The sequence below is a fragment of the Petaurus breviceps genome, unplaced genomic scaffold, assembly GCF_028583685.1.
Source record: "Petaurus breviceps papuanus isolate PSGF00001 unplaced genomic scaffold, PetGlider_PUasm1.0 90925, whole genome shotgun sequence".
NCBI classification, from domain to species: domain Eukaryota; kingdom Metazoa; phylum Chordata; class Mammalia; order Diprotodontia; family Petauridae; genus Petaurus; species Petaurus breviceps.
The window spans coordinates 25,515,844-25,537,319 of NW_027187380.1; the positions used below are offsets into that span (position 1 = coordinate 25,515,844).

The window sequence follows — 21,476 nt, forward strand, 5'->3', positions numbered from 1 at the left end:
GGATTTTTATGGGACTAATATAATTGTAAAGGTGCCTGGTACAATGCCTAGTATAAAACCATAAAGCTATGTGAGTATAAACTGTGTAAGTTAAAAATTAATTGTTTCATGTTTGTTAATCCTATGTGGAATTTTCATTTAAGTGTGAATTTTATGCCAATGGTTATGGGATAAATGATTTTCTGTGCAAAGCAATTTGGAAATGACTAAATTAAGATCACCAGATTGGTAATTACTTGATTATTGCTTCAAAGTCTAAATTTAGGTACATGGTAATTGTTTATGATATTGTTACTGGTAAACAGTTGCATTAAAAAAAAGTTTCAGTTAAGATTGTCTAAACTTGTAAGATTGTTAACCAAGCTATTTGGAGTTATTGCATAAATCAAGTATTTACAAAAGTATGCTTGTGAATGGTAGTTATTGGTAATTATGTGAAGAAAAGACTTGTAAAACCTCCTTGTGCCAGTAAGTCAATACCATCATAGAACCAAAGATTTTCAGAAGCCATAATAACACAGAGAGTTGCAGCATCCTTTAACCTTCTCACAAACCAATACAAGATCAATATTTACTCACAAACCTCTCTGCTTGCCTGAGCACCTCTCTCTCCCACCATCTTGCTGGCTCTGGCTACCTACTTCCTGTGGGCTCTGTTTGCCTTCATCAAACTCCTCACACCACAGGCTCCATGTGACTATATTTAGCCACCAAAGATCTTATAAAACATTTCTTCATAAGAATATTTCCTTTTTTAAAAAACAGTTTGTCCTGATATCATTAACTACTATACAATTCCTAAATTCTCTGGTCATAAAATATTTTCCAAATACTTGACAAAATTTACACAATCCCAGTGATTTGGGACAAAACTCTCCTCTCTGGAAGCAGGGCTCTACTGTGGCAAAGAGTTCAAAAGTCAAGTAATTGAGTGGCAACATGAGTAAGCAAAGGAAGCAAAACAAGGACAGCAATACAACTTTAGATTCCTTTTGGGGGGACAAAAAGGATAAAAGCATGGAACAGGAGGAAGACAACAAAGTCAGAACTCCTGCATCAAAAGCTTCCAAGAAAAATATGAATTGGTTACAGGCCATGGAGGAGTTAAAGAAGGATTTTGAAAATCAAGTAAGAGAAGTAGAGGAAAAATTGGGAAGAGAAATGAGAATGATGCAAGAAAATCATGAAAAGAGAGTCAGCAAACTTATTGAAGAAAATGACACCTTAAAAATAGATTAACTCAAATGGCAAAAGAGGCCCAAAAAGGCAATGAGGAGAAGAATGCCTTAAAAAGCTGAATTTGCCAGATGGAAAAAGAATACCAAAAGTTCACTGAAGAGAATAATTCCTTCAGAATTAATTATATTGGAGCAAATGGAAGCTGACTTCATGAGAAATCAAAATACTATTAAACAGACCCAAACAAATGAAAAAATAGAAGGAAATGTGAAATATCTCATGGGAAAAACCACTGACCTGGAAAATAGATCCAGGAGAGATAATTTAAAAAATTATTGGACTACCTGAAAACCATGATCAAAAAAAGAACATGGAAATCATCCTTCTAGGGGCAGCTAGGGGGCTCAATGAGTAGAGCACTGGCCCTGGAGTCAGGAGGACCTGAGTTCATATCTAGCCTCAGACACTTAGCACACCCACACACACACACGTAGCCGTGTGACCTTGGGCAAGTTACTTAACCCAAATTGCCTACCAAAAAGCAAAAACAAACAAACAAACAAAAAAACATCCTTCAAGAAATTCTCAAGGAAAATTGCCCTGATGTTTTAGAACCAGAGGGCAAAATAGAGGTTGAAAGAATTCACCGATAACCTCTTGAAAAAAAGATCCCCAAAAGAAAACTCCTTAGAATATTATAGTCAAGAAGTAATAATAAAAAAAACTATTTTGTGTGGATTCAAAAAGTAGATCAATAAAATAGACAAGAAACAATGAGAAACAATAAAATTGAATAATCTGGTGTTCAATAAAGCGAAAAATACACATTCCATCTTTGATGAGAACTGCTGGGGAAACTGAAAAACATGTGGCATAATTAGGATTAGACCAACATCTTATACCATGTATCACAATAAACCCCAAATAGAAACATGGTCTGAATCTCAAACATTGTATCATAAAAGAATTAGAAGAAAAAAAAAGAGTGTCCCCTTTCTGCTTATGGTTTCGAGGGAGAATTCCTAACCAAAGAAGACATAGAGTAAACTCAGAAAAAAAAAAAAACAGATAATTTCAATTACATAAAATTCAAAAGGTTTTGCAATGTAGTTAGGATAAGAAGAAAAGCTGTTGGGGAAAAAAAGTCTTTGCATTATATATCTCTGATAAGAGCCTAAAATTCAAGGTATATAGTACTGGTATTTAACTGAAATCTCTATGATATCCCAAAGGATAAGTGGACAATGGATACAAACAAGCAATTTGCAAAAGAATTACAGACTATGGTCCAAGGGAGGGGAGTCAAGATGGCAGAGTACAAAAAGGACCTCCATGCAGCTCTGGCTCTCACAACCTCCAATTCATGTAAAAGGGGACTCTAAACAAACTTTGAAGCTACAGAACCCACAAAATGACACAGAGAAGCTAATGTCCTGCTGAGGACAGCCCAGCAAGCCAGCAGGAATTGGCCAGTGGAGTGCTCTGGGAGCCGAGCCCAGCCCCACACTGAGGTTTTAGCCCCAGGGCAGGCCTGACCAACCACCGGCTGGAGGGACTCCAGATCACCAGCACCTATGGTGGTCCAGAATTGTCGACATATAGATGCGAAGGACAAAGTGAGAGATCAGTGCAGTATGGACTTTGGGACCCAGGAGTTGGGAGTGCCTTGGCTTTTGCCCCTGGGGCAAGAAGCTGCTGAGGGCTGTGGCACAGCCACCACCACATGGCAGCTTCAGCTCCTGGCCTGCAGAGAGTAGGGGGACCAATCAACTAGTCTGAGGGGTAATTACTCTTGCTTTAACCTGCTTGGATCTGGATTGCGCTCTAAGGTAGGGGTCCTAGGGAGTGTGACCAGCTTGCCAGAGTGTGTGGAGGCTTCAGAGAGGGCACCCAACTAATACCTTTGGCAACTGAGAAAACCCCAGCCTTTGGAATGAATCTCCCCCATCTGGTGGCAGAGTCCCACTGTGGCAAAAAGCCCAAAAGTCAAGTAATTGAATGGCAAAATGACCAGTCAAAGGAAGCAAAATAAACAGAGTAACCCAACTTTATACTCCTATTTTGGGGACAAAAAGGATCAAAGCCTGGAACAGACAACAAAGTGAGAACTCCTGCACCAAAAGCTTCAAAGGAAAATGCGAGCTGGTTACAGGCCATAGAGGACCTTACAAAACAAATAAGAGAAGTGGAGGAAAAATTGGGAAGAGAAATGAGAATGATGTGAGAAAATTACGAAATGAGAGTCAACAGCCTTACTCAGGAAAATAACACCTTAAAAAACAGACTAACTCAAATGGCAAAAGAGGCTCAAAAAGGCAATGAGAGGAGGAATGCCTTAAAAAGCCAAATTTGCTAGATGGAAAAAGAATCTCAAAAGCTCATTGAGGAGAATCATTGCTTCAGAATTAGATTGGAGCAAATGGAAGCTAATGACTTCATGAGAAATCAAGATGCTGTTAAACAGAGCCAAACAAATGAAAGAATAGAAGGCAATGTGAAATATTTCATGGGAAAAACCACTGACCTGGAAAATAGATCCAGGAGAGATAATTTAAAAATTATTGGACTACCATTAGCCATGATCAAAGAAAGAACCTAGAAATCATCCTCCAAGAAATTCTCAAGGAAAACTGCCTGGATGTTTTAGAACAAGAGAGCAAAATAGAGCTTGAAAGAATACACTGATCACCCCCTGAAAAAGATCCCATAAAGAAAACTCCTAGGAATATTATAGCCAGGTTCTGAAATTCCCAGATCAAGGAGAGAATATTACAAGCAGCCAGGAAGAAACAATTTAAATATTGCAGAAACACAATCATGATAACTCAGGATCTGGCAGCTTCTACACTGAGGGATGGAAGGGCTTGGAATATGATATACTGGAGGGCAAAGGAGCTGGGATTAAAACCAAGAATCGTCTACCCAGCAAAACTGAGTATCATGTTTCAGGGGAAAATATGGTCATTCAGTGGAATAGAGGACTTTCAAGCATTCTTGCTGAAAAAACCAGAGTTGAATAGAAAATTTGACATCCAGATACAAGAAGCAAAAGAAGCTACACAGGGAAAAGAAATCATAAGGAACTTATCAAAGTTGAACTATTAACATTCCTACATGGAAAAATGATAATTATATCTGATGAAACTTTTCTCAATATGAAAATAGTTGAAGGGAATAGAAATATATATGTCTGTATCAGAGGGTATACACGCATATGAATACATGTGTGAATGTTTACAGGTATACATAGAGGGAACAGGACCAATTTAATAGGAAGGGATGATTCTTAAAAGGTGAAATTAAGAGGTGAGAGAGGAATATAATGAGAGGAGATGGGGAGAGACAGAATGGGGTAAACTATCTCATATAGAGGAGGCAAGGGAAAATGGTTATAATGGAAGGGGAAAATAGGAAGGCAAAAGGGAATGGGTCAACCTTATTCTCATTGAATTTGGCTCAGGGAGGGAATGAAATACACACTAAATAGGGTATCTCACCATACAAGAGAGTAGGGGAGAAAGGGGTGAGAGGGGGGATGATGGAAGGGAGGGCAGGCTGGGGGAGGAGGAAGTTGGAAGCACCCACTTTTGAAAAGGGACAGGATCAAAGTAGAGAATAGAACAAGTGGGAGGTGGGATAGGAGGGAGGGAAATATAGTCATTCTTTTACAATATATCTACTATGGCAATGTTTTGCATTAGCTAGACATGTACAACCTATACTGAATTGCTTATCTTCCCATAAGGGTGAGTGACAAGGAAAGAAAGGAATGAATCTGGAATTCAAAGTTTTAAAATCAAATATTTAAATATATATATATATATATATATATATATATATATATATATATATATACATATATATATATATATATACTATTATTAATACTATTTTACATGTAATTGGGAAATAAGATATACAGGGACTAGGGCATAGAGATCCACCATGCTCTACTGGAAAAGTCGAAGGGGATATGGGAGAACATACAGGAAAGAGCAGATTGGAGGAGGGGATATCCTATGGGACTGCTATTTTGGGGTAGTGGGTAGGGGAAAAACGGGGAGAAAATTTGTAACTTAATCTGGAGGAAATGAATGATGTAAATCAGAAGTTAATAAAGCATTTGAAAAATGAAAAAGCAAAAGAATTACAGACTACTAACCACATGGAAGACTCTTCATAGAAATTAAAATAAAAACAGTTCTAAGGTTTCATTTCAACATAGAGAACATTGGCAATCTTGGCAAAAGATTGAACTAATTAGTCTTGAAAGGGCTGTGCAAAAACAGGCACACATTTACTGTTGGTGGAGCTTTGAATTCAACCATTCTGGAAAGTAATTTAGTATTATGTTAAGAAAGAAATGTTAAGAAAGAAATTAAGAAATGTTATGATAATGTTCATCCCCTTTGACCCATAGATCCTACTGATAGGCATATACAACCAGAAAATCAAAGACAAAAGTAAAAGTTCCATATACACCAAGATATTCATAGCCATGCTTTTTGGAGTAGCAAGAAACTAAAAATAGTTTCCTATCTATTGGGGAATGATTAAGCAAATTGTGGTACATGAATATAATGGACAAAGACTACATTGTAAGAAATGATGACTACATAAAATTCAAAGAAGCATTGGAAGACTTATGTAAATTGACACAGAAAGAAGCTGAACCAAGAAAATTACACACACACACACACACACACACACACACACACACACACACAGGCTACAACAAATCTAGATGTAAACAACAACAATAAAACACAATTATAATCACCAGTTTTAGATGGAAAAAAGAATTTAGAAAATGTCCTGCCCTAGCTTCTTTATAGAAATAGAGGACTACACAGTGAGTAGAGTGCTGGCCCTGGAGTCAGGAGGACCTGAGTTCGGATCTGGCCTCAAACACTTAATACACACAAACAAAAAAAACCTAGCCATGTGACCTTGAGCAAGTTACTTAAACCCAATTGCCCTCCAAAAAGCAAAAAAAAAAAAAAATGGAGGACTATAGGTGTAAATTGTCTAAGGTGCCCTATGAATTCTATGGGTTGGATTTTTTCACTGACCTGATTTTTTTCTCTTATTTTTTAATCTTTAGAATGACTTCTTGCATATTGGAGGGGAAGTGGAGTGATATGTTTTAAAATGAAGGTGATATAAAAATAAAGGTTTAATTCTACCCCCCAAGATCAATAAAAATAAGACTTAAAAATTTGCAATTTTTCATGTGTTTATGCCACCTTTCAAAGCTATAGTGCCCAAAGAATACAAAGAATAGAGGTCCACTTTCTACATTTGTGTGTGTGTGTGTGTGTGTGTGTGTGTGTGTGTGTTCCTGGTGGTGTATATTTATATACCTACTAAATTGGGAAGAAGATCCATGAAAAGTGATAAATCCCAAGGTTGGTGAGAAAGTTTGTATTAATAATCATTAAATATCATATTTTGGCCAAAGTCTGAATTAGTCAAACAAACTGCTTTCCCTTGCTTTCTGTGTCAACAAGACACCAGAAACCAAATAAGGTGGAGGTGAGACTCCCCTTATCTTGGGACTTACTCCATATGGGAGGAAAACAGATATCCTGAGACCATAAAATGTTCCTTTTGTTATCAATTTGCATTTACAACCAAGGAACTCTTTTTCACACATATATGGTAACAAATGGAGATCGTAAAATTGTGTGACACAATTACTTTGAGTTGTAATGGTTCTATACTAAATTGTATAAAAAGTCTTCTGGTTCGTCATTTGGGATGTAGCTCTAACTCCTTGTACAAGTTTCTCTAGCTTAAGGGAATAAGGAATACATGCTATAATTTTATATTACTATTTGTCTCCTTTAACCATACTTTTTTAATAGGTTATGGTGCTGTGACTCGGATTGGAACTGTTGAATGGCTGAACAACACCTCACTTCATCATAGGTGCCTCAGGATTCATTCTTTCTGCAATCTTGACCTTGATGGACTTGGTAAATTCCCAGTTTCCAAAGGACTCCTCACTGGTTTAGTTGAAGTCTGCAATTCCCTTAAACTAGCTCTGGGTCCAGGGACCTCTTTGTATTAATGAGATCCCCTCTATTTTTCCTTTTTTTTTTTTTGCTTTTTGGAGGGGAGGTGGGGTAAGGCAGGGCAATTGGGATTAAGTAACTTGCCCAAGGTCACATAGCTAGTAAGTGTTAAGGGTCTAAGGCCACATTTGAACTCAGATCCTCCTGACTCCAGGGCCTGTGCTCTATTCACCTTCACCGTGCCACCTAGCCACTCCTAGATCCCCTCTTTGAGATTGAAATTTGGATCCTGGGACTTCTCTGTATTAACTAATTGCCAGTTTAAGTGTAGGGATAAGCCCAAATTATGTTGGCCAAGATGGGGCTCTTCTGACAAGTCAAAGTTATTTTATCAGGGCAGCCAGGTAGCACAGCGAGTAAGAGCACTAGCCCCAGAGTCGGGATGACCTGGGATCGAATCCGGGCTCAGACACTTAGCACTCACCCAGAAACACCTGGCCATGTAATCTTGAGCAAGTTACTTAACCCCAATTGCTTAGGGGTGCCAGGTGGAGCAGTGAATGTGAGCACTGGCTGTGTAACCCTGAGCAAGTTACTTAACCCAATTGCTTAAAAAAAAAAAAGTTATTTTATCTTAAAATCAAATTAAGTTAAAGGCCAACAAACATCTAACCAGGAAAGGGAATGTTTTCATTGTTGAAGGCAGAGCAAGAACAAAAGGCTGAAGTGTCTTCCTTTAAGGCTTGCAAAACCTTGGATTTCAGCACCTTCCCTCCCCTCTTCCCCAACAATCCAGCCCATTCTTTTTCCTCCAGTTGAGCACTACTCCACCCTTCCCTCCCCCAATTGATCTGTGAGCAGGAATTTCAGCCTAGGGTAAAATCCCTGCTCCATTCTTCACTGTCCCCTGCCCCCCCACCTACCCGCCATATATTCCCCATCTCCACCCATTCTAGGTTCCCTGTCCCTCAGCCTAGGAAAAACTTTGAGGGTTCGGGAAATTCAAATAGACACTGACCAATCACTAATTGTAGTTTCAGCTTACATAACCTGACTATTATAATCTATAATCCCTGCCAACTCACTGTCTGATCTGGGCATGTGACCCCAGCAGTCCTGCGGTAATAAAATCCACTTCCAAATTTATTCTCGGGGATCTTCTATCTCGCTCCTTTCATGCTCTACATAATTTGAGGCCCTAGCAAGATCTGCGGTATTCCGTGGCATTGAAAAGATCCCTGAATAAGAAGAGCTCTCAGCCTTGGGAGGTAGGCATATGCTCACCCAGATTCCTAGTGGGGCTAGTCCCTGATGAAGTTCCAGAGCCCCAGGTCTTAAGGAGGGAAAGATTGCACCTGCCTCCCGACGTTGACTTGCTCCTCATTCGGCCTTCTCATGCATGGATCCAGGACCTCCAGTTTGGGAGTGAGTAAAATTCTGTCCTGTTTAAAATTCTGTCCTGTTTCCTGGAGGGGGTAGGGTTAGACATAGCCATTTTGTGCAGAGGGCATCTCCTCCCCAGGTAAAGCTTGAAACGTCAGGCCTCTAGCCCGTCAGTGGTCCCTCAGGGAATCCATTAATCCAGAGGGAGTCCCCTTCCTAGTATATGTTACCTTCTCCACTTCAGATATTTACAATTGGAAAACTCAAAATCCCTCCCCCTTGTTTTTTCTTTTTCAGAAAAACCTCATGTTCTTATTAACCTCCTTGAATCTGTCTTCCAAACGCATCATCCCACGTGGGAGGACTGTCAACAGCTCTTAACCACTCTATTCACCTGAGCGAGATAGAATTAAAAGGCAGCCAGAAAAGCCATGCTGGGCCCTGAGACTGGGTATTCCAACCAGTTAACCTGGACACTTCTGCCCCAGGGTTTCAAGAACTCCCCTACCCTCTTCAATGAGGCCTTCCATAAGGACCTTATGCCTTTCCACAAATCCCATCCCTCTTGCTCTCTAATTCAGTATGTTAATGACCTCAGCCTTGCAGCACCTACTGAAAGCACTTGTTTATCTGCCACCTCCGACCTTCTTGCAGTCTTTGGGTTACCGAGTTTCTTCTAAGAAAGCTCAAATCTGTTTATCTCAGGTCACCTATCTTGATTACATTCTCTCAGCGGGGCACTCGATCCCTTTCCCCCTCCCGAATCCAAACCATTCTAGACTTACCAACCCCAAAGACTAAAAAAAAAAAAAACAGATTTGAGAATTTTTGGGTACAGTAGGTTACTGCCACCTCTGGATTTTAGGTTTTTCAGAAATTGCAAAACCTCTTTATTCTGCCACTGCCGGAGCTGGACCCCTTTCTTGGTCCGACCCAGAGCAAAAAGCTTTTGATACCTTTAAGGCCCCCTTGGCCTCAGCACCAGCCTTAGCCCTACCTGATATTTCCAAACCTTTACATCTTTTTGTTGCTGAATCTAATGGGGTGGCTAAAGGAGTCCTCACCCAATCCCTGGGCCCCTGGCTCTGCCCTGTCGCCTATCTTTCCAAATGTCTAGATTCAGTGGCTGCAGGTTGGCCACCTTGCCTCCAGGCTGTCGTTGCCCTCCTTGTTAAGGAAGCTATCCGATAAGCTTTCCTTAGGTCAGCCTCTTTCCATCTCCGCCCTTCATTCTGTGGAGACTCTCTTCCATAGCGATCCTACCCGCTGGCTCTCCTAGATCAGCCTCATCTGACTTTTGAAAAAACCTCTGCTCTTAACCCTGCCACTTTACCCCCTGACCCTGAACCTAGTCCTGTGGTCATCCCCCCTCCCTCCTGTGTCCTCTATCCAATGAGTCCAGTTCGTGGCTCTGACCCAGGTCCTCTCTCGGAGGGAAAGTCAGCTAACATTTACAGTGACAGCCAGTATGCCTTTGCCACAGCTCACATACTGTGAGTGACCTCCACATGACTTCAGTCAGTATGTGCTTGAAGGGTGAATGGCCCCTCGCTCCTGAGGCACCCAGACGTGTATTCTGCACAGGAATCAGACATTCTACCCGGTAAAGTTGTTTGCCTAACCGGAATGTGAACTCTGTTCTAACCGCATGGAGTATGTGTCGTAATGGGGCAGCTCTCCCCTCTGGTATGTACTGTTGCTGAGGCACGTGACACACTCTGCCCCAGAGAAGAGTATATCAAGGGGCTGGGAGGGGAGAAAAAGGAAGAAGAATGTGAGACAATAAACTTGCTTGCTTACAACTGCTGAGTGGGGGTGTTCTGTTCGGGGAGAGATCTGGAGACGTCCGAAGACCCTGGTGGGTGAGTGAGAAAGTGGGCCAGAAGTGACCAAGGTAAGCGGTCACTAACATCTGGTGCCCAACATGGGGCCCACCCTGGCTAGATCACACAGGAATAAACCCTGAAAACTGGGATGTGGTTGGTAACCAGATGACTTCCTATGAAGAGTCCAGCCCGGGTATCTTAGTAGATCAAGACTTCTTACTGTTTGGCCTTGTAAAAGCTTCCCTCCAGGGCACTCCGTGAGCACCATTACAGTACCTGGCTACATTCCTTGGATGAGGAGGATAGTGGCCTCCCTTCTGAGCACTCTAAAGACTCCTCAGTACTCTTGCCAACCCACCTATACCCCACCCTGCCTCCCTATTCTGGCCCCAGAGAAACTGAAAGTACAATGGAGGACGTGGAGACGCTGAAAAAGGAGGTTGAGCGTCTCACACGAAAACTGGGCAGTCTTTCTACATCGGCTGCCTTTCCGATAAACCACTCTCAGGCACCCTCGGCAGCCTCTCCCCAACTAGGCTTTCGACCCCAGAGGGTGTTCAGCCCCTCCGTCTGCCCCTTCGCCCTTACAGCAAGCGGTACTACGTGCCGCAGCGGAAGGGGAAGACTTGGGCGGCTGGGAAGATGTGTTCTCGGCATACCCTATAGAAACAGATCCACTAACGGGCCAAAGAAATTACACCTCTATTCCTTTCAAATTTCTAAAAGAAGTAAAAATGGCATGCCATTCCTATGGACCAAATTTTCCTTATGTGCTTCAATGTTAGATCAAGTGTCCAAAAAGGCTGCCTTAATTCCTAATGATTGGAAATCTCTAGCCAATGCCTGCCTCAGCCAGAGGCAAAGCGTTATTTGGAAGTCTTTGTTCACTAAGGAAGCGCAGGACCAGGTAAAGAAAAACCCCTAACAAGACGATCAGGCAGCAGTGGACTTGATAACAGGGACAAAAACCCATGCCAGCTCCGACCTTCAGATTCGCTATGACCCAGGGGTATTTGTAATAATAGCTCAATGTGCTACAAAGGCCTGGAGCACTTTCGACCCTCCCGGTACTATACCCCAGAAATTAACAGCCATAAACAGGATAGAAACGAGGCTATCCAGGACTATGTGGCTCAGCTACAGTTAGCCTCCGATAGGTTGTTGGGGATGGGGGACGCAGCTATTCATGAGACTCCTTAGGGAGGGCCTAAATAAGGCCTGCCCGCAAGCCACTGCTACCTTGCCCCCTACGGCTTCCTTGCATGACATATTGGAGCGATGTTCCAATGTAGATCCCACCGCCACTGAGAGGGAAGCCATGGCTGCGGCCATTGCTCAAGGCATCTCGCAGGGCTTTAAAAACATGCAGAGGGGGAAAAGTCAGGTCAAATACTACCAGTGTGGGAAGTCAGAGCATTTTCAGAAGGATTGCCGTGCCGCATGGGCTGCGCCTAAGCCGGTGTGTTTTTGCTTTGGTAAATCTGGTCATCTGGCAAAATTCTGTCGCAATAGTATCCGCTCTACGGGTTCGGGAAACGGGGGAGGGGCCCCAAACCGTCCTCAAGCCTTCCCCGTAGGGCAGTCACACCTTACAACAGCCCCACCTACTCACCAACCCAGCTTCCTAGAAGAATATCAGCGGCTTCAACTGCAGGATGGTGGCCAGTAACTCTGCAAGCGGGCATTCAAATAGCCCCTTGGACCACTGTCCCTTTTGTTGCTTATCACTGCTTCCCCTCAAGACCGTCTAATAGTAGACTTGGTGGATTACACCCCATGCATAGTACACTCAATACTCCTGCAGGCTGGGAAAGAGCAGATAGTGGTTACCAACCCCCACGCCCATCCTGTAGTACTAGAACCTGGCCAACCTATTGCCAAGGCTATTTATTCCTTTACAGCAGATACCTCCCACAACAGATATAAACTTCACCGAGGCCATTGATTATCATAAACCCCTCTGCTCCGTAGTTGTTAATGGATTGCCTATCACCGGCATGATAGATATGGGGGGCAGATACCTTGGTCATCCACCAATAGGACTGGCCCCCTCACTGGCCTACAGAACAACAGGGTACCTTAGTGACCGGTATTGGGGGCTCTCAGCCCCTGCACAATCAGCCTACCTCCTACAGTGGGAGTTCGAGGGAAAGAGCAGCCATTTCCAACCCCTCGTGGTCCCAGGGCTTAGGATTACCCTCTGGGGCCGAGATTTATTGAAGGCTCTCCACTTTCAGTTATCCACAGAGCCTTCTAACTAATAGGGGCCATTGCCTGGGCGGAAATACCCCCTTTTGACTTGAAAACATCAGGACCCTATATGGGTAGAGCAATGGCTCCTCACACAAGAAAAACTATCCGCTCTATGGGAAATAGTCCACCAACAGTTGGAGGCCAACCACACTGAGCCATCATTTAGTCCTTATAATACCCCTGTATTTGTCATCAAGAAGAAAAGTGGTAAATATCGCATGCTAATAGACTTGAGGGCAGTCAATGCAGCTATGCAACCTATGGTAGTCCTACAACCTGGCCTCCTGTCCCCTAACATGATACCGAAAGACATGAGTGTAGTTGTCATGGACATCCCGGACTGCTTTTATTCCATACCTCTCCACCCCAATGACCGAGAGAAGTTTGCCTTTTCCATACCCAGCAGAAACTATGAGCATCCACATCAAAGATATCCGTGGAAAGTTCTCCCCCAAGGCATGGCAAACAGTTCCACATTACCCTCAGAGGCTCAAGTACAGCGTCTCCACGAAGCAATTGTCTGTTCACTGGCCTCCTTCGGCCTCCAACCTGCCCCTGACAAAACTCAGACTCAAGAACCCTATTCTTACTTAGGCTAAACCTTACAGGGTACCCTAGTCTCGCTGCAACATCCCTAGATAAGAGAAGATTCTTGTTGTACCCTCAATGATTTCCAACAATTAGTGGGCGCTATTCAATGGCTCCGGTCATCAATTCCCATTCCTCCCTCTCTAATGACCCCGCTTTATGAAATACTCAGGGGTCCCTCAGAACTCTCCTCCCCTCGGGAATGGACACCTCAGGCTAGAGTAGCCCTACACACCATTCTGGATCGCACCTTAATGTGCACAGCCCTCATAGACCCAGAGAAACCACTAGTGTTAACCATTCTTAAGGATGCCCCAGTCTTTGCTGTATTGCACCAAGATAAACAAGCTATTGAGTGGCTATACCCTTCTCAACCAAAGAAAATCATAACAGAAATGTGGGAATATCTTCCTACCATTATCCTTGATTGTGTCAAATGTGCCAGGCTCTTTCAGGGGGCTCCGCCCCTGCTTGCCCTAACTATAGATGAGGCAGCCCTCTGCACCCTTGCTCAGTTATGTCTCCCATGGGCGCTGGTGCTGTCATCTGCCCCACTCTCTCCTCCTAAGCCCTACCCTTTTGCACAGCTGTTTTCCAGAGCCCCCTTCATTGCCCCAAAATCGATGCTGTCTGACACCCCTGTGCAGGGACCCAATGTTTTCACCGATGCCATCGCACAAGGCCATGCTGCCCTAGCTGCCCTGTCCCTTCATGTTTTCCTGCTCCTCCCTACCCGCTTTGAGTCCACCCAGAAAAATGAACTCTTAGCTATTTGTGAAGCTCTTGAGCATTTTCCCCAAGCCTTTAATCTTATAACTGATAGCCAGTATGCCCTTCAAGCGGTACAGTGTGTGCCCAGTGCTTTTATAGATTTTCTTCATTCCACAATAGCACAGCTACTCTTCTGGGCACAGCAATTGCTTTTATCCTGTACCCATCCAGTCTATATGATGCATGTCCGCTCTCATATGGATGGCTTGGGCCCCATTTTTCAAGGCAACTCCCTAGCGGACTCTCTCCCTTACCCTGTGGAGTCAGGACGGGCAGCCTACCAATGTTTCCACCTCTCTGCACGATCCTTGGGGCGCCTTTATGGCCTCACAAAATAAGCTTCTATTATTGTTCATCGCTGCATATGGTGTACACCCTTTTGATCCCCTCCACCCTGGCACATAATCCCTGTGGAGACTTTCCTAATCAGTTATGGCAGATGGTCATCACCCATTTCCACCATAGAGTCATACATGTGTCTATAGATACAGCCTCTGGGTTCCTATGGGCTATGATTCAACCGGGAGAGGTAGTCCGCCATGTCTGCTCTCATTTATATCACTGCTTTGCCCTAGCAGGAACCCTAGCCACTATAAAAATGGATAATCTCCTGCACCTTTCAGGTCTTTCTACCAGAATTTGGCATTTCTCATTCCACTGGCATCCCCTACAACCCTACAACCCTACAAGGCATGGTGGAATGGGCCCACCGCTCCCTCAAAACCTTCCTTATTAAACAGAAAGGGGGAGTGGACCGGTCGTGACGTCTCACACAGGCCGCTCTCAACCTTACCCTATACACACAACTTTTTACAATTTTCTTCCAATTCCACTATCCCAGCCATATGCTTTTCCCATGTATTTCGCTTAAGAAAGCAGCCCCCTTGGGCTCATCCTGCAGCCCCCCCCATCCGCTCGAGTCATGTGGAAGTCTGCGGATGGCTCCTGGGAAGGACCGGGACATATTGATTACTGTGGTCCGGGGTATGCTTTTTGTCATTCCAGATGGTGAAAATGGAGAAAAAGGTTCCTCCCAGGAAGGTCAATGGGTTCCCACCTGGCGACTTCGCTTCCTCAGTGAAGAAGAAGAAATGGCAAAGATGCTGATGAAGAAGACCGAGAGCCCGACATCAGAGAACCCATGATCTTTGTTCCCTGTTTTCCTCTTGCTCTTTTATCCTTTCTACAAGGTAGCAAAGTCACGCAGGATGGCTGGTGGGCTTACGTCAGGAATCCTCCTTGGATTCAAGTGGTTTCCTGGGGTGAAAGAACAGCCCACCCAGTTCTACATGGAAACATCATCCCCTTCGTGCACAGCTCTGAGGTGGCCCCAGACTTTGTGAACATCTCGGTGCACTTTAATTTCACCAGCATAGGAGCTAGTAGACCATGGTGCCCCCAGAAGTTCCCCCACACCGACTACAGCCACTGCTTGAACATCAAGGGGATTGCATACAGTGTTATTCCATGCTAATGACACAGTGTATTGTATACTGCTTCTAGCACCAGGGAATAGTGCCTGTCAACATAACAACTCCCGCAATTCGGACTTGTGTCTCGGACCATAATTTTAGCCTCCAGTCCCTCCATGCCCAGTGTCTCAATACAATGTGACTATCACAGCAGCATGCGAGGGTACGATATCAATCCAAAATTTGACACAGACTGGGTTTGAGGACTATCGCTTGTTTCATAATGACTCGCTTGTAAGTGGGCACACCTTTCCCTTCCCAGGAGGGATCCTTCCTGCCTGCATGGGTTACACTGCAGCAGCCCAAAATTGCACTTGGTATTCATGGCCAGTCACCTTAGGAATTGGGGGCCTTATAACTAACTACACTACCGCAGGCACACAATATGGGGGAGGAGCGTGTTTCTCTGATCCAAGATTTGCCTTTGCTACAGGAGGGAGTTCAGACACACAGAATATCTCAGCTTCCCTCATCCCCTTAAACAATACTCTGTATAATTTCACCTGTTTAAATTGTATTATTAGCCCTTGTATATCTGGGTATAATTGGACTGCAATTCAACAGATTTATATAGTGCAAAGACCTGTGTATGCCCTTGTCCTGGTACAGCAAGAGAGATGGTATCCCACTGCTGCTGATCACTCCTTGCAATTATTACATAGACAGAAAAGATGCATCTCATATATAATCTTGGGTGTCATTTCCCTTGTGACACTTCTGCTTTCCTCTGTATCCCTGGCTCAGTCTGTAGAAACCACCCCTGCGAGTGTGCAACAGGCCAAGTTTTTGGAACAGTTATTGGAGAATGTAACTCAGGGTTTCCATATACAACAAAAGCTTAATGCAGAATTTTATCAGGCCCTACAAGCCTTAGAACAAACTATAGAGGTTGTAGCTCCTTCCGCTAGAGGTCAAAGCTCATCTGCCACGTGACTATCGGCAGACTGCTGTGTCACACCTGCCCCTTAATAATTCCTCTGCCCTGCAATGGGAGGCTATCAAGCATCACCTGCATGGGCTCATTGAGGGAGGAAATATCTCCTCCGACATGTTAGACCTGGATCACTTAATTTGGGAAATTAATCATTCTAATAAGGATGACTTATCCCCTAAAGACATAGTCAATGACCTTTTAAACAAATTGCACGCTATTCCTTGGTGGTCTTGGGGCTGGAAGTTGATCACTGGTATAGGAACTACTTTGTTGTGCCTTCTTTGCTTATTATGCTGTATTCCTATTATTATTCACTGTGCTGTAACTATACTACGCCACTCCTTGGGTGCTCTTGAAGCGCAGATATTGTTGCATCCTCCAGACTCCTCCAGACCTCTGTGATTTAAACAGAAAGGGGGAGCTGTGAGTGACCTCCACATGACCTCAGTCAGTACATGCTTGAAGGGTAAATGGGGCCCCTCACTCCTGAGGCACCCAGACATGTATTCTGCACAGGAATCAGATGTTCCACCCGATAAGGTTGTTTGCCTAACCAGAAAGTGAACTCTGTTCCAATTGCATTGAGTATGTGTCATAACGGGGCAGCTCTCCCCTCTGGTATGTACTGTTGCTGAGGCACATGACACACTCTGCCCCAGAGAAGAGTATATCAAGAGGCTGGGAGGGGAGAAAAAGGAAGGAGAATGTGAGACAATAAACATGCTTGCTTATACCTGCTGACTGGGGGTGTTCTGTTCGGGGAGAGATCTGGAGAATTCCAAAGACCCTGGTGGGTGAGTGAGAAGGTAGGCCAGAGGTGACCAAGGTAAGCAGTCACTAACAAGGTACATGCTGCTATCTACTGCGAACTTGGTATCCTGACTGCAGCTGGCAAGGCTATAAAGAACCAGGCCAAAATCCTATCTCTTCTTGACTCTGTCTGGCTCCCCTCCCGTGTTTCCATCATTCATTGTCCAGCCCATCAAGTGGGTGACACCCCAGAGGCGGTCCGGAACCAGGCAGCAGGTCTGGCCACCTGCCAAGCTGCTGTGTCTTCCCTTTCCCCAACTGTCTGTTCCCTTATGGAAACACCCACTTTGCATATTTTTCCCTCCTATTCTAAAAAGGATGATTCTTTTTTGCCCATAAATCACAAGGGAAAAAGGAGGAGTCAGGTTGGTGGCTCCTCCCAGGAGATTGCCTCCTAGTTCCTGAGGCTCTGGGGAGGGAATGGATAAGGCTTTTACTTGGAAACTCACCTGGGGGAAAGAAAACTTGGGTTCCTCTTGAGAGAAAGGTACTATATTCCCCATCTAAATGAGCACCTGTCCTAGCATTGTGAATCTCTTCAGCCGTGTGCACAAGTAAATGCGAAACAAAAAAAATAGAACCAGTGGGGGTCAGAGTAAGAGGATTACAGCCAGGAGAACACTGGGAGGTAAATTTCACTGAGACAAAACCACATGTGTAGGGCTACAGGTATCTCCTAGTATTGGTGGATACATTCTCTGGGTGGGTTTCATTTTCTGTGAAAAATGAAACAGCCCTAATAGTAGCAAAAAAACTTCTTTTTTTTTTTTTAAAGGAATTGGGGTTAAGTAACTTGCTCAAGGTTACACAGCCAGTTATTTCTGGGTGTGGTGCTGAGCACCTGAGCCCGGATTTGATCCAGGTCATCCTGACAATGGAGCCGGTGCTCTTACTTGCTGAGCCACCTGGCCACCCCTCAAAAAAAAACTTCTTAATGAAATTGTCCCTTGGTTTGGCCTCCCCATGAGAATTGGGTCAGATAATGGACCAGCATTTGTAGCCAAAATATCACAAGCAATAGCAAAAGCTTTAGGGATTACTTGGAAATTACACTGTGCATATCAGCCTCAGAGCTCCAGGCAGGTAGAGAGGGCGAACAGGACTCTGAAGGAGTTCCTCACCAAGCTTATCCTGGAAACCCAGGAATCCTGGGTCATCCTTCTACCACTGGCCCTGCTCAGAAGCAGATGCACTCCCAATAAATTAGGACTGACCCCATTTGAAATTATGTTTGGAAGACCATCAACCATTCTTCCTCTAATCCTGGAAGACCTAAATGCTGAAATCACTAACTCTTCCCTCATCAAGTTCCTACAGGGTCTGCAGGCGACTCAGAAAAAACTCCTCCCCTTAGTTCACGACTGCCCTCCTGGTCCCAAGCTCAGCCTCAGTGCACCCATTTCAGAATGGAGATTCTGTGCTGATAAAGAAATTCACCACTATGGGTCTGGAGCCAAGGTGGAAGGGGCCACACGTCATGATCCTCACTACACCCACTGCTGTCAAAGTGGACTCTATCCCCACCTGGCTCCATTATACCAGAGTGAAGCCTGCTGTCACCTCAGAATGGAAAGCAGAAGTCCATGAGGACCCCCTAAAGCTAAGACTTATCCAATCCTCTTCCTGATCCTCCTTTTACCTCCTTGCACGGTCCCCCACAATCCCCATGCCCCCAGACCAAGCTATACCTGGGTGGTAACCACAGGAAATGGACAATCCTGGACTTTCCAGAACCCGAAACACATACAGCAGCTCCCCCTCAACTCCCTTTTCCCCCCAAACTGGACTATTTGGGGGCCAACCAGCAGATGCAGACTACCTCCTCTGTTCAGACACAGGATACCCGTGTGCTTGCACTTGTGTCACAGCTTACCACCTCCTCTCTTCTAGCCCCAGTGCCTCCCTGTGCTACAGGGCAGGCAGTAGTGGGGGATCAGACCCATTGTTCCGAATCCATATAGTTGGGTCTGACCCCTGGCAACCCATGCTCGAGCTCACCATTCAAAACTCCTCTGACCTCGCCTGGGGAGTCCTGGTCTCTCGGGTCCTGGGAATAATAGTCCCTGAAGAGGAGGAGGAAGGGCAGGTGGGAAAGACAGTAGTACTGAATGTAACCAAGAAGCCCTCTGTGTCCCTACCAGATCCTCACCCCATTGGTCCCCTAAGGGACTTGACTATGCCTGCCCCAATAGGGAACCCTGATGTCCAAATCACAATACCAACTGTCATCACATGGGCCCCGGTCAGGTCATATGCCCCCCCATCTTCAAAGATTCAGGAATCTCACAATTTATCAGGTCCCCTTACTTACCCTCTTGTCAGCTGTTCATAAAACACTTAACAGCTCTAACCACAAGTTGGGAAAAGATTGATGGATCTGTGTTGCACCCCAGCCTCCTTACTATGTAGGGGTGACACTAAATGCCTCAGTCACCCCTACTTCCAACACAGAGAATTGTGAGTGGGACCACTCAAGGCTCACCCTCGGGGATGTACAGGGAACAGGTATCTGCCTCATATCATCCAGCACTCCTTTATCCAGCTCTCAGTATAGATCAATTTGTGGACAAACCCACAAGATTTGGGCCTCTAGCCCAGTCTACTTTCCCACCCCTCTAGGAGCCTGGTGGGCATACCACGATGGCTTTATCCAGTGCGTCTCTGCTATGGTGTTCCTCAGAAAACAACGACACACTGAGAGCCCCCTGTATATCTTAGTGGCCATAATTCCCAGGGTCACCCTTCTCCCAGGTGAACAAGGTTGGCATTACTTTTTCCCAGAAGGGCAACTGAGCCACCACCGAAGGCGGGCAGTATCACTCCTCATTCCCATCTCAGTGGGCTTGGGCCTTGTGAGTTCTGTAGCTACTGACTAGGATGGCAGCCTTGATTAAGGGAAAGGCCAACTATCAGGCCTTAAGTACACAGGTAAATATCGACCTCTCTCACACAGAGCAGTCCATCTCAGCCCTGGAAAGACAGGCAGACTCTCTGGCAGAGGTGGTTCTCCAGAACTGCAGAGGTCTTGACCTTCTTTTTCTTAAGCAGGGAGGCCTGTGTGCAGCCCTTGGTGAGGCTCTTTGCTTCTATGCAAACAATTCTGGAGTGGTGCGGGAGAGTCTGAAGTTGGTATGCCAGAATATTGCTAATAGACAGAGGGAGTTGGAAATGTCTGAGAATTGGTCTCAGTCCCTGTTCCGGACATCCCCCTGGCTCACGACATTGGTATCAGCCTTGGTTGGTCCTCTCCTCCTCCTGACCATAGCTCTGATTGTAGGACCCTGTCTCATTAATCACTTTCTACAATTTGTCAAGTTCTGTGTCAACTCCTTTAAAATGTTAATTGTCAGGGACCACCCCCCCCCACCATCCTTTAGGAACAGAGTTGGATAACCTGGATGATGTGGCCCCAGCCATGTCAAAGGTTTGACATACCTACAAAGAAAAGTAGGGAATGTTGAGCACAGCCCCACCCTTCCCTCCCCCAATTGATTCGTGAGCAAGAATTTCAGCCTAGGGTAAAATCTCTGCTCCATTCTTCACTGTCCCCTGCCCACCCCCACCCCCCACCTACCCACCAGATATTCCCCACCTCCACCCATTCTAGGTTCCCTGTCCCTCAGCCTACGGAAAACTTCAAGGGTGCAGGAAATTCAAATATACACTGACCACCACTGATTGTAGTTTCAGCTTACATAACCTGACTATTGTAATCTCTTTAAAAACCAGCACATTGTCCATGCCAACTCACTGCCTGATCTGGGTATGTGACCCCAGCAGTCCTGCAGTAATAAAATCCACTTCCAAATTTATTCTCAGTGATCTTCTGTCTCGATCCTTTCATGCTCTACACTCCAACCTCTTCTCCTCCTATACCCTATTTCTTACTTTCTCTCTTCCCCTTAAAGGCTCTAACCTCAGGATGGGGAGCTGCGCGGAGCTGCTTTCCCTTACCCACTCTAGTTCTCCTCCTTCCCTACCCCCACCCTACTCCTCACCTTCTCCCTCCCTCACTTCTGCTGGAGGTTCTGAGGTGAGCAACCCTGTTCTACTTCCCCTGTTGCCTCCCTGGCCTCTCCTTCCCTTAAAAGCCCTGGTCCTGGGGCGGATGGCTACACCCCTCCTGTATGTCAGGGTTCTGAATCTGATCCCATCAGGGCTCATCCCTGTAAAGTGGCGAATGGGCAAAGCCCTCACACTGTAGCTATTGAGGAGGAATCTGAGGTCTTCCGTGCTAACTCTG

General features: G+C 44.9%; 1 long non-coding RNA gene across 1 annotated transcript; it reads left to right on the top strand.

Annotated features, from left to right (window-relative positions):
• The first annotated feature begins 8,881 nt into the window (after positions 1 to 8,881).
• Positions 8,882 to 17,156, top strand: LOC138152612 (uncharacterized). The gene is made up of 2 exons (XR_011166150.1): positions 8,882 to 10,473; positions 15,023 to 17,156. It is a non-coding gene; the product is annotated as an uncharacterized lncRNA (long non-coding RNA).
• Positions 17,157 to 21,476: the final 4,320 nt, after the last annotated feature.